The 13,447-nt window shown below is 41.5% G+C and overlaps 1 protein-coding gene across 1 annotated transcript in view; it reads left to right on the top strand.

The window, feature by feature from the left end:
• Positions 1–4,149: 4,149 nt before the first annotated feature.
• Positions 4,150–13,447, top strand: part of LOC143022072 (vascular endothelial growth factor receptor 1-like) — a gene marked incomplete in the record, with an annotated part of 236,263 nt that continues 226,965 nt past the window's right edge. The window contains 1 exon segment of the mRNA XM_076180019.1: positions 4,150–4,499.

The raw sequence follows: 13,447 nt of genomic DNA on the forward strand, positions 1-13,447 counted from the left end.
GCTGGCGAAATGCTCTGGAAGGAAATGAAGAGAGCAAGGGTGGTGAAGAAGATAGACAGGAAGATTTAAAGAGTGTAGATGGACGATAAGGGGAAGATGGACAGAATATTTCATAAAATTGCTGAATACGGAAGTTATGGATTGATTGAATGTATCAGTAGGAGTAAATAAAAATTATTATGGCGGGAGAAGAAAATGATAGGGCTATAGGAAAAGATGAGACACAAGGAGCATTAAAAGTGATGAAAAATGGTAAGGCACTGGGTTGAACAGATCCCATATACAGTGTTTGAGAATGGGAAGAAAGGTTACAGTGGATTGGCTAGTGGGGTTTTTAATGTGTGCCTAAGGGAGGAGAGTGTGCCTGAAGACTAGATGACTGCATGTATAGTTCTGCTTTAGAAAAGAAAATGGACTGAGTAAGAACAGAGTAACTCTAGAAGGATCAGTCTGTTGGGCGTATAAATAAGTGTTAATTGAGAAGATTAGGAGAGGAACAGAGGGAATAACTGTTTGGGAACAGGGTGGGTTTAGGAAAACTAGAGGGTGCGTGGGTGATTTTTTTCTGTAAGAGAGATATGCGATAAGTTTTTGGCAAAATGTAAGGATTTTTTTTTTACAAATATTGGGAAGGATTATAAAAAGGTTGATTGGACGGCATTGTAGTAAGAATTACAGATACATAGGGTAAGAGGAAGCTGTTAAGGACGGTAAAATGTTTTTACATAGTAATAGACCTTGTTTAGGGTTGGAAATGGTGAGTGTGAGTGAGTGGTCAGAGATGTAAGTGGGACTGCGCCAGGGTTGTGTTATGTTACCATGGTTGTTCAGTATTTACATGGATGGGATGATAAGGAAGGTAAACATGAGGGTCATGGGCAGAAGATTGGAGATGGTTAAAGAGAGTGGAGGAAAGTGGGAGGTGAGCCAGTTGTTGTTTGCTGTCAATACTGAGCTTTGTGCTGGGTCAAAGAAGAATCTAAGGCAGTTACTGGCACAGTTTGGAAAGGTATATGATAGGGAATTGAAAGTAAATGTGGGAAAATGTAATGTGATGAGATGTGCGAGTGGTGATGGTGGCTGTAAATTGGAAATACTCTAATTCTTAAAGGAGAGAGTCTGGAGGAAGTGGATGTTTTTAAGTATCTAGGGTCACATGTAGGAGGGAATGGAAGAGTGGAGGTGGAGGTGACATGTAGATTGATAGGAGCAAGCAAACGCCATGGAAGAATAAAAGGTGTCATGCGAAATTGGTATCTGGAGATGGATGCAAAGAGAAGACTGTGTGATGAGGTGATTGTACCTACCACACTATATTGGGTACAGACCTTGAATTTAAGGGAGAAAGAAGGAAGATATTAAAATATGTTTGAGATGAAGTGTTTGATAAGTACTCTGGGTTTTGCGAGGATGGATAGAGTGAGAAATGAGGAGGTGACAAGGAGAGCGGGAGTGGAGCTGGCAGATAGGGCTTATGAGAGAATATTGGGATGGTTTGGCACGTGGAAAGAATGAACAAGGAACGACTTGTAAAAGTGATATGGAAGGCAGAGGTGGGTGGAGAGAACATGAGGGGACGACCGAGGATGAGATGGATGGATGTGGGGCCGCGAGTAAAAGGGAAATGTGTGTAGAGCTGTGAAAGTTGACAAAGCAAGAGTTGAATGTCCATTGAGAATGGATGTAAATGGACGATGAATTGATGCAGCCCGAAAGGATTTCTCTTCGTCTTTCTCTGTTTTCACATGAGGAAACGAGGAAGGAGGTTCGCCGTGTAAATTGCACAGGTAGTGCAATGTAGTTCAGTTCGAAGCTTTAAGAATCATTTAGATAAACACGTAAGCAAGATGCTGTAATGATTATAATTTATTTTATATTATTTGTTTTTGTTTTGTTATCATTTGTCTGTTTGATTTTCATTTATTATTAGTTATATATAAATTTAATTATTTACTATTTACCTGTTTGTTTATTGTTTAACTATACCTATGCATTTATTTATGTATTTCATTTGTTATTTACATTATTATAGTTTTTATTTATTATTTTATTATTATGATTTTTTTTCGCATCCGACCTAGATACGGACCAAAAGGTCTCCTGTCGGCATGCTCCGCCTTTGTAATCCTTTGTAAAATCCTTTGTAGCATAGTCTGTCGAACCTTACTTTGGATGATCTTTGTCTTACTGTGGGCGGGTCAGGGATGGTCCATCATCCACAACGAACCAAGATGGAAGGGAAAGAAGTGGATGGTTGATGAGAATGGGATAGGTAGGGTGGATTCATGCCTTGGATAATTATCTTCCTTAAAAAGTTTAAGAAGCCTTTTGCGTATATTTATATGTTGCCGTCTTGCCTTTTCTTCACACGAATTTTCTGACAGGACGAGAATTTCCGTCACTGTTGATTGCGTGTGATGAGGTAAGGTAAGGTGAGGTGTGGAGGTTGGTAGAGGGATCTAATCGCCGTTCCACCCCCACCCCCACCCCGCTCCCCACCCCTGAAATGACGTCATTCCCTCAGCTGAAGGCCGCGATGGTGCGTTGGGGATCGACCCCACATCTCATTTTATTTTCCAACAGATACCGGTGATAGTCACTTGCCCGGACAGCTGCCCGAACACACAGGAAAAAAAGTCAGCTTTGGGTGTAGCTAAGCACCTCCAGGCGTAAGCAGCGCACATTTCTGCTTAAAAAGAGTAGTCAGATTTTATTTATTATTTATTTATTTAGTTATTTATTTGTTTGTTTATTTATTTATTTATTGCGAGTGTGCTCAGACATTTTCGCTCCACGTCGCCCATGGCAAACGAACAAGATTATTTATATATATATATATATATATATATATATATATATATATATATATATATATATATATACAGTATATATATATATATATGTATATATATATATATATATATATATAGATATATATATATGTATACTGAGTTAAACATAACAGCATTTTGACACTGATTAAATTTCTTAACGAGATCTTCAGTTTTTCTAACAGTAGAATTGAAAACCTCAGTAAGAAAATTAGTGTTAAAATGCTGTTGTCTTTAAATCACCGTGTGTATATATATATATATATATATATATATATATATATATATATATATATATATATATATATATATATATATATATATATATATATATAATGGATTTCATCGGCAGGAGTGAAGCGCGACCTGCTGATGACGACCAACCGTAGTGGCTGCTACGGTCAGTCACAACTCTGCCTTAACCGTTCGCCTGTTGGTTTCCTTCAGCCGAATAAAACCGCCTGTCCACGGCAGTGAAATGGTTAGTTATTCCGTATCTGGTGGTGATATGATGTGGTTTAACGTCACAAACTTCCCCCTCCCCTCCTCTTATCGGGAGGCTAGGACGGTGCCCCTCACAGAGGACTTGATAGTACTTTTCCTTTTATCCATCTCCCGCCAATCTGTTCTATATTTTTTCGTGACGTTTATCTCTGTAGCGAAGGACGGGGGAAGGTGGGGGAGGGGGGAGGTGGGAGGGGGTTGACAGCAGCACATAACGCAAGGAGTTGCGGCAGAAAACCAACTTTCTCTCTCACCTTCCTTCCGCCATACTAAGGTGGAGTACCGTGACGTAATATCCAAGGTAGAAAAGTGACTAACCACATATTATCCGCAGAGGACGGAGAGTGAATAATCTTTCCTCGACATGAAAAATTCCCTTCACCATTCGCGTAAAATGCGTGAGTATGGAGCGGTGTAGACAATGCTCTTTCCTGACTTTTATGTGAGCAAAATGATCACAGTCAAATTTTGATCAACGCACTTGGCATATCGATGGGAATTATCGAGTGTGGCAACATTTGGCAACTCCTCAGTCAAGGGTGCCGGGTAGTAAGTCTTATTTCCCAGCTCCCTCAGGCTTGGCATAGTAGTAAGCTTTTAAATTCATGCTCTTCTCTTAGAGCGTAACTTTACTGGGAATTTGTCAAGAGAGAACTGATAATTGTAGATGATCAGTAATGTATTTATTAAAGAGTTTGCGGGAATGATAGGGTAGAAAGGAAAAATTCCTTATAACTTCGAGATTGACTTATGTGGCTGGGATGTATGAGCGTGGTCTCTTCCCAGCAACCCGGAGACTCGAGCGTTTAGTATGATTTGTTTTACGCGACAGAGAGGATCATAATTTGTCTTCGTCGTCGTTCGTGTGAGGTTATAAAAAGACTCATAGTTTTCACAGAAATATAGGCTTGAATCTTGAAGAAAAGGGAAAATCACGTAAATGTTCGCGAATTATGTACAAAGTGCTTAACCCCAGAGTGAATATACAGTTTTCTTGATTTCTGCCTTCGTTAAACTAAAAGTTTTAAAGGTTCGGGTACTAAGTGGGACATCGGACGTTTGTTGTACATTCTTGCATCACTCCTGTGGATGCATCACCAGTGAGGAATCGAGTTACCCTAGGAGACCTGCCCAGATCCTGCTTCAAGGAAGAGGAACACAAAAGTAAGTGATATTTCGAGTATGAACACACACCTGCCCACTGAAGGTGCTCAAGAATTCCTGTGCCCAGCAGTGAACGTATCGGGAATGATGAACTCTGTTGTTTTATTGTTGTTGAGGTTTCAGCGGTTATTACGATACGTATGGAGTAAAGACTGTTGTTGATTGTAGTATATAAGTTCAGGTGGTCGGAAATGGTGATGTCCATACTATGGTGATCGTGGGTTTTTTTTTTTTTCGTATGCTAACCTGGAACAGTACGGTACCCTGAAGTATATATGGATTAGAGTTTGTAACGTAATTTAATTATGGAATTGGTAATCATCGCAGGAGTATTTGCATCGTGTAAAGATGGAAAGCAATTCACCAGGGATGATATTACAATGAATTGTTTTTCCAGGCTTTGCTAAGACGTCGCGAAGAGACAATAAATGCATTTATTTATTATATTTATGATATTTATATTATTACAATCTTTATTTATTTATTTATCATTATTATATATATACTTTTTTTTCTTTTTTTTTTTTCTTTTTCTTTTTTTGCATCCGGGCTAGTCAAGGACCAAAGGGTCCCCCGTAGGTATGCTCCTCCTTTGTAATCCTTTGTAAATACGCAATGGGAAATTCCCGAGATGATTTGGATTTGACGTAGATGATTTCTGCTCATGGTAGAGAGGAGAGAACGTAATGATGTAACAGGACAGTAATGACTTTTAGACATATTTATTTATATATATTTTATTTTGTTTATTTATTTATATATGTACATTATTAATAATATTTGATATTTCTATCTGAATAGTTGTGCTCGATAACTCGAAAGAATGGTGAAATGCAAGCGTAGTAAGAGATGGACGTGGGAGCATTTTGAGGACCACAATGGAAATAAGCTTAAAGTTTTTTTTGTTTTGTTTTTTGTGTTATCCTCGGCATTTGTAATTGTTATTTCGAACTATGCTATCTACACTTCATGTATATTGATTCAATGCCAAATAAAATAACTTACATTACGGTTGAGGTGGACCTGACGGAGTTCAGGTAATTACGAGATTGTTGTAGAACCTTCGTTTCATCTTGGTAATTCTTGATGCAACACAAAGAAGTACCATGCCAAGGACTGCATACCAAAGTGCGCAAGGGCTGACAAAACTAAGAACACGTGAAGTGTGTATCCAGGTGGATACAAGGGGGGGGCGGTGGATACGAGTGAGACGGTATTGCAAAAGAGGATTATGTGGAAGATGAGCTTCAGATAGGAGGGGTGGGGGGAGGTGGCCACCCGTGCTGTATTCACAGGGAAGTAGATTGGTTCCCTGAGACAGGCAAAAAATAGATAAGTGAAATAAAATTAAAAAAATTGACAGTGATTAAAAATGACAATAGTAATAATAATAATAATAAAAATGGGGTGCGTGATGGTAGTACCGATGGGTACTCTTACAGATACCGGTGTATGGGGAGCTGCGAATGCGGATTTTCCAGGCAATTAAAACCACGGTCCTCCACATTCCTTGGTAATTTGTGTGTGCGTGTGTGTGTGTGTGTGTGTGTGTGCGTGCGTGCGTGTGTGCGTTTGAGTATGTGAGAGAGAGAGAGAGGGATAGAAGGAGAGACTCCCGTTCTTGGATCACGTACTGGAATTATGATCGACAGTTCATACTCTCCCGGATAAGAGCTTAGAGCTCGTAAATGGCGTGTGTGTGTGTGTGCTCGCGCGCGTGCGATTGTGTAAACACGCTGCACGTGCATGCAACGTCTCTCTCTTTCTCTCTCTCTCTCTGTGTGTGTGTGTGTGTGTGTGTGTGTGTGTGTGTGTGTGTGTGTGTGTGTGTGTGTGTGTGTGTGTGTTTATCTATGTCTATCTGTGTGTGTTTGTTGTGTGTGTGTGTGTGTGTGTGTGTACGCGCATGCGCATTTTTGCAGGCGTCAGTGCGTGCGTAAACTTGTGTGCATTCGTATATTTTTTTTAAATCCAATGGAAAATATACTTGTGCCTGAAATATTCTCATGGCGATGTAACAACTGATTACCAAGTTATCTCGCTGGCAGAACTCTTGTAGTCTCAATAGTTGTGTGATGGAGATATATTATTTGTTTTTATTTTGTTATCATTTGTCTGTTTGATTCTCATTTATTATTAGTTATATGTCAATTTATTATCATTTTCTATTTACCTGTTTGTTTATTATTTAACTATACCTATGCATTGATTTATGTATTTCATTTGTTATTTACATTATTATAGTTTTTATTTATTCATTTATTATTATTATGATTTTTTTCGCTTTCGACCGAGATATGGACCAAAAGGTCTCCTGTCGGCATGCTCCGCCTTTGTAATCCTTTGTAATGATTATGAGAATATTGAGAACAGAGTACGAAGATAGGCGAGATAATTTTGATAATGATTGTGATTTGGGTTAGTGATGTGTCTGAGGTGTGACAGTGATGATGGTGTGGTGATATGAAGACACTGATCATGCAGTGTTGAGTCATAGTGATGGCTTTTGTGAATTAACAGAAATATGATGATGATGGCATTTTGGGATGGAAGGCGTTTGTCGGTATATGTCGTGGTATTTGTGGTGATAATAATGGTAGATATCATCGTAGCCTATTGTTATCAAGAGTGGTGATGGTTCTTAGGAGAGTGCCTTTGCCATGTGCATCGCTAGGAAAATCCAAAGACATAATATTGATGTATAATCTATTCATATTACATTCTTATGATGGAGGTAAATTGGCGCCACAAAATTAGCTCAAATGACTGGACAACACTCCAGTTGAAATGGACATATTAACAAAGAGAGTTAAACATAAGTACCTTATTAATTGTGCGCTCGACCAAAAATGAGAAAAATAAGCAACTTCATGAGAATTAGAGAGGGAATGTTCGTGTAGGGTGGATATTGGTATCGGCTTGCACGATGGGCTGGCTTGCTTGCTAGCGATTAACAAAACTTCATCTGTTCAAGTTTACGATCACTTTAGCACGAAAGAGTGTGGGTTATGGTAAGGGTTCTTAAGCATCGTTTCCCAACCTTTTCCGACCATAGCAGCACCCCCTGTTGTCATGTCTAAGCAGTCCAGCACCCCTATCCTGTTATTAGAAGGATGAAAGAAAGTGAAGTGTACGGCTTGATGACTTATTTTCTTGATTCCTTAGAACTGAAACAAATTGACAATGTTGTTTGTAGAAGGAATAAGAACACTCTAGAAATATAAAATAGCATGGAAAAAGTAAAATATGCACAACAAGGTAATCAATGATACATATATCAATGTGATTTTTGTGTGCATCACCTCCCAGCACCCCCTATAATTGATTTCAGCACCCCGGGTTGGGAAACGCTGCTCTAAAGTGACCAAAATACCTCTTCAGAAGATGCCAGTATAGACTAAACTCAGGATGTTAGTTGCTATTGCACCTGCAACCCCAGTGGTTGTTGTGAGAGTAAAGTTTCATATAAGCCCGTCGTTGCATTGGCGTTTCATCAGCTGATAAAAGTCGCTTGGTACATTCGCCCAAACAGTTTAGAACAGTGGTTCTTAACCTGTGGGGAATTCTCCACTGGTGGGGAATGGCGGAGTTGCCAAGTGGGGAAAACAAAAATTAAGGGCCATAAAATGGAACAAAAAAGCAAAGCGTATATTTACGTACTAAACACTGCATGGGTTAAAATCGAATTGTCAAAGACCGATGCTGTGGTGTGAAATGGAGAGTTGGCTCACTAAAAAGTGGGGAATTGGAGAAAAAAGGTTAAGAACCCCTGGTTTAGAATATGGAGGTATGATGGTGCTCCCTAAACTGCGTACAAACAGTTGGCATTAGCAAAAAAAAAAAAAAAAAAACGTAAACCAAGTTTGTTGCCAGGAAGAGCGTCTCCGAGACGCAAGCATTTACGCTTTAATCCATAACCTGGATGTTAGTGCTCCAATCGGCCTGAACGGTAGATACTGAAGCGAAGAACTAAAAGGAATGAGCCAAGTTCCCAGTATCCTTCCTCGACGTCGCAAATTGAGGGTCAGCGTAGATTGCATCGAAAATAGCTCACTTGCACAACGCGTGCTGGGCGCGTCACCGGGACGTGGCTGGGACGTAGTGACGACCGTCTTCGGGGGTGAGCATGGAAGCCAACCAATTGGCGCCAACAGTTAAACTCGCCACCATTATCTATTCCCATATCGGGTGCCACTCGTCCACTTGTTCTGAATGCCGCCAAGCTAAGTGATTCTGTTGCGTGGCAGACCGTCGATGGCGAACTGGGTTTCCAAAGGCACGTTTGCTAAATAAAACAACCTGGATAAACAGCGTCATGGTGCATAACTACTGATGTCAGTAATGGTTGCCACAGAAGTTGTAAAGGTGTTGACATTAAAAGTCAGCAACATAGACCGGATTACCGGCACCTCCAAAGTAAATGTTGTAACAGTAGCAGTCGTGGAGTAAAAGTAAGTGATCAGTGATGGCGGCGAAGGAGACAGAGGGAGCATTAGAGCGGGGAGCGTCGGCGTGTGGGGGGTAGCGACAGCATCCACAGCCAGTGGGGACAGAAGGACCGTGCAGCCGCCGTCTGTCGCCGGTACCGCTGGTTGGTCAGAGCAGCTGTAGTCGGTCTGTCCACCCGGGGAGCTCGCTCACCGATCCAGCCTCCTTTATGTTCCCAAGTGGTCTCTTCCTCAATGCTTGGGTACCTCCGAGTTGCCCACACCAGCTCATACGGAGCCTCGACGTAGCCAGCCCAGAAATGAATTCTGGATGCAGGTCGCTTACCTTGTGCGTTTCAAACCCGAGTGTGAAGTAAGAGTATTTTTTTTTTTTTTTTTTTTTTTTTTGTGACTGAAGAGTTGCAGTAAATGGGTTTGGTTCCAGTCAGTCATGAATACTTCGAATGATGCGAGGGACGAAAACGGTCGGCGTAGTTGTCCGCCCTCTGGTTTATTGATTAATTAATTTAATTATTTATTTATTTATTTACTGAATCGTGATCAAAACACGTCTAACAATGGCTTGCATGTCACTCTAATTCCTTGTTGCCAGTGCTTCTCGATTGACAACATTTTATGAAACGGTCGACGCGACCCTTATGCGTCGAGAAAGTCACGGGAAGGGTTCTTGGGGGAGATACAAGGCTTAGTCACGGTTCCACAGTACGCGGTAACTCCTCGACAACGATGCTGGTGGATTTCAGATTAATGTAGCTTCACTCAAGCAACAAAGAGGCCACGTAAATAACGTCACGAGGCCTCGGTTATTCTAGTATCACTAGATATGCCAAGGGTCAGTAGTAGGTTCTGTGGCAGTACTACATGTGAGAGAAATATCTACACTAAGTAGTTGAGATAGATTGGTGCTGATAATTGATAAAACAAGATTTATGTTTTGTCTTGTGGTTAGTGCACATCGAGGATATTCTTCATTATCCTGGCCTGTCTCCTGTTGAGTTTAAACTCTTTCCGTGACAGACTTCGTATAGAATGTTTGGTTAGACGTCACGTGTTTCTATTGAGGTGACTGGTGTGTGTGTGTGTGTGTGTGTGGGTGTGTGGGTGTAGGTTTATATGTATGTATCAAGCGAATGAAAACCTCGTTCACATTCCATGATACCTATCTAGTCGAGTTACCAATCGGGTAGAACGGCTGTACGGACTGTAGATTTCAGTCGACCCCCTCCCAGAGTGTTAGTTCGTATCTGGTTACGATTCTTCTCGACGCTCTGCGTGGCCAAGGTCCATATAGTATGGCAAGATGGTATCAGACTCCTGACAATAAGTTCTCGAGATCGAAGCTTCACGACTGTTGGATTTCATTATATGTATATGTATGTATATGTATATATTATATATATATGTATATATATATATATATATATATATATATATATATATATATATATATATAAATGTAGAGAGATTCATCGTATTGAATAACGTGCCAGGTTCGTGATCTACAACCATTTCTTTCACGGATGAGAGTGCAGAGCTTTGAGAGTCCAAATTATGGGTAATGTGACCTTACACACCAACCGCATCTTTTTAATCAAGGGGGACAGTAACAGCTTGCATTCACCGTAGCTAATCCACTGTGTATCGCATGTTTTTTGTTCTTTGCGTCTAGATTTGTAAACGAACTTTCAGGCGTTGTTTTCCAGATGCATTGGGATAAATTTCAAAGCCAATAGGGAAGAAGAAAATTAATTAGGAGGTAGCAGTTACCTGATACAGGAGCTATTGAATGACCAGACTGTGTCAGCTGCAACCACACCCTCAGTCGTCGTAAAGTATAACTTCATCCCCTCGTAGCTGAGGCGCTTCGGAGGTAAATAAATACAACTCGGTTGTGTCTTGGAAAAGTATCAGATTTTCGTCAACGAAAAACCTTCACTTTTACCCTTGGAGTCAGAGATGGTGGATGCAATTTTATAAAAAAGGGTAGCTTAAATGAGGGACAGTAGAAGAGAGGTCATCATTCTTTTCGAATAGAGCACGCAGCTGGCATAAAGGTCGAAAACGTTACCCGGGGGGACGGATGAGGTTCCGACGGCTGCCACCATAGTAGCACGAGACGGCCACACAATGCGCGGGTCCTGTGACCGGTCTGCCTGCTGCCCCATCCATCGTGTATTATAAAACCCCTTTCGATAACATCGAAATTTTCCTGGTCTGCATACCCTGGCTACATCAGATCGACCTTGTATACGCTATATACTCCCTTCGCCTGCTGCGTCTGGACAACGAATGCGTCCACATTTTCTTAGCCCTCCTCCACTCAGAGAAGTATCTCTTAAGCTGAATATAATTGGCTGGCGTTGGTTAGAAGAGAATATTTATAGGAGACATTGAAACTTAATGGGTTAATCAAAACTAACTCCAGAGCCCCCCTTTTAAACAGAATAAGATCGTCTGGTGTTAGTCAGAACAAATTATTTAAAGTGAGCACCGGACACTGATGGGTGGTATCCACGCGTTCACGTCGGTCCTTTTTTTTTTTTTTTTTTTTTTTTTTACGGTTACTTCACAATTACTTTCCTTCATAATTACGTTTACCTGGGGACTATATGGTTAGGTGATTGGTATTTTGCTTCTTCATCAACTGCACAATAGTTTACATAAAAATATAAAGTCCATTACACATTGTATACAGTAGGTGTCGTCTCCTTGCCTCCCTTCCCTCCCTCCCTTTCACGCTTACCCGTACCGTCCCTTGACCCGTAATCGACGTCGCGTCGCACTGTGTCACCAACTTTAAGGTTTTGCAATTTTCATGAGTCCTCAGATATTCCTCCCGTAAGGCACAGAAGTTACCTGCCTGCATGGTATCAAGCCCACCTGTGCGCTCGTTGATCCACCTCCACGCTCTTCGAATCCATTTAAGTTCGCTCACATAAGAACTCCCATGGTTGTCGCCACGCCCAGAAATTCTTTGTTCGTTGTGCAGCGAGGTCCAGACCCTGGCTCACCTCTGGGTCCTTGTAACCCATACATTGCGGTGGTGTTCCCCGAAGTGAATAGATGCCTCTGTTGTTAGCCAACATTTCATCTTGGGGGGAAGTCACCGCTCCAAAAGATTTTATATTGAAACGTATCTCCTAAAGCTATTTTATGCACCCAAGACAACATAATGAGCTTACTATTTCAATCGAAAGTTCTTTTAGTTGTTGTTAGATCTGCATAAAGGTCCATTTGTGTGAGTGGATTGGCTTTTAATCACTCCAATCGTCTGCATAAAAGCGTCTTCTGTACTCGACCAGAACAAAGTGATGAAAAGGACAAACTGACGTGTTGTATCAGTATCCAGTCATCCTTCACTTGCATTTCTAGTTGGTGGTCTCCTTAAGTTGACCATGTGTAAGATCTGATTTCAGCTGCGGCTCTGATCTCGTGGACCATATCTGGTTCACCAGTGGCCCGGAACGAATGTACCACTTGCTTAGACACTTCGCCGCAACCTTCTCAACAATGCATCCTCTTCACACTACTTTGGCAGTGGCGTTCTCTTCAAGTCAATTTAGATTTAAGAAGGAAATAGGCAAGAATTGGTTTACTAATAGGGTGGTCGATGAATGGAATAAACTTAGTAACCATGTAGTAAGCGCTGAAACTATCAGTTGTTTTAAAAAACGATTAGACAACTTTATGGATGGGGACGACAGGTGGTGATGGATACGGAGCTGCCTAGTGTAGGCCTTGTGGTCTCGTGCAGTCTCCTTTATTCTTATGTTCTTATGTCAGGATAATTCGTCCGGCGTTAGCCAGAGTACTTTGTGAAAGAAATCGCCGGGCCTAAGGCGATAAGAAGTGTAGAATTTTCTCAGAGAAAGGGACTCCACCATTTATCTGGTAATAAATCTCCCGTGAAATCAGTCAGGGAGACAAGAGGTGACGTTAACCTGGTCGCGGTTCTCGACTGCATGACAAGTGATAACGAATTGTTATCGCTCGTATCGCCGGTGCTGCGCTGAGCGGGGGCCCCTGAGTTATCTCGACACGGATTAGAAACCTCTCGGGTGGGTTTGTCACAACTCGCTTTGCTTTTCGCCCAGGAACCTAGCTTGTCTTCATTCGATTCAGTCTTGGGCGCGTTCCCTGGTGCGTTCCTCAGTGCGTTCCGCTTTAGTTTGGCCGCGGTTAGCGCTCCCGAATTATTAAAGCTTAGAGACAGGTTCATACCGAAATAAAAGTCCGGTAGGCCACATACTATACCAAAGAAAATTTTTGTAGGCCACATCCAAGAAGATTGGCCACATACTATACCGTCACATATATTGCTTTAATAGTTTGGGAACGCTAACCGCGGCCAGACACACACACACACACACACACACACACACACACACACACACACACACACATATACGACTTGACGGCGCGGTGGTAGCGTTCACGACCGCCACTACGGCGGTCCGGGTTCGAATCCCGCCCAGGGCTGAAATAATTTCAGTATCGCTG

This window comes from Oratosquilla oratoria, chromosome 43 (genome assembly GCF_046742065.1).
Source record: "Oratosquilla oratoria isolate Oo_2021 chromosome 43, ASM4674206v1, whole genome shotgun sequence".
Classification (NCBI taxonomy): domain Eukaryota; kingdom Metazoa; phylum Arthropoda; class Malacostraca; order Stomatopoda; family Squillidae; genus Oratosquilla; species Oratosquilla oratoria.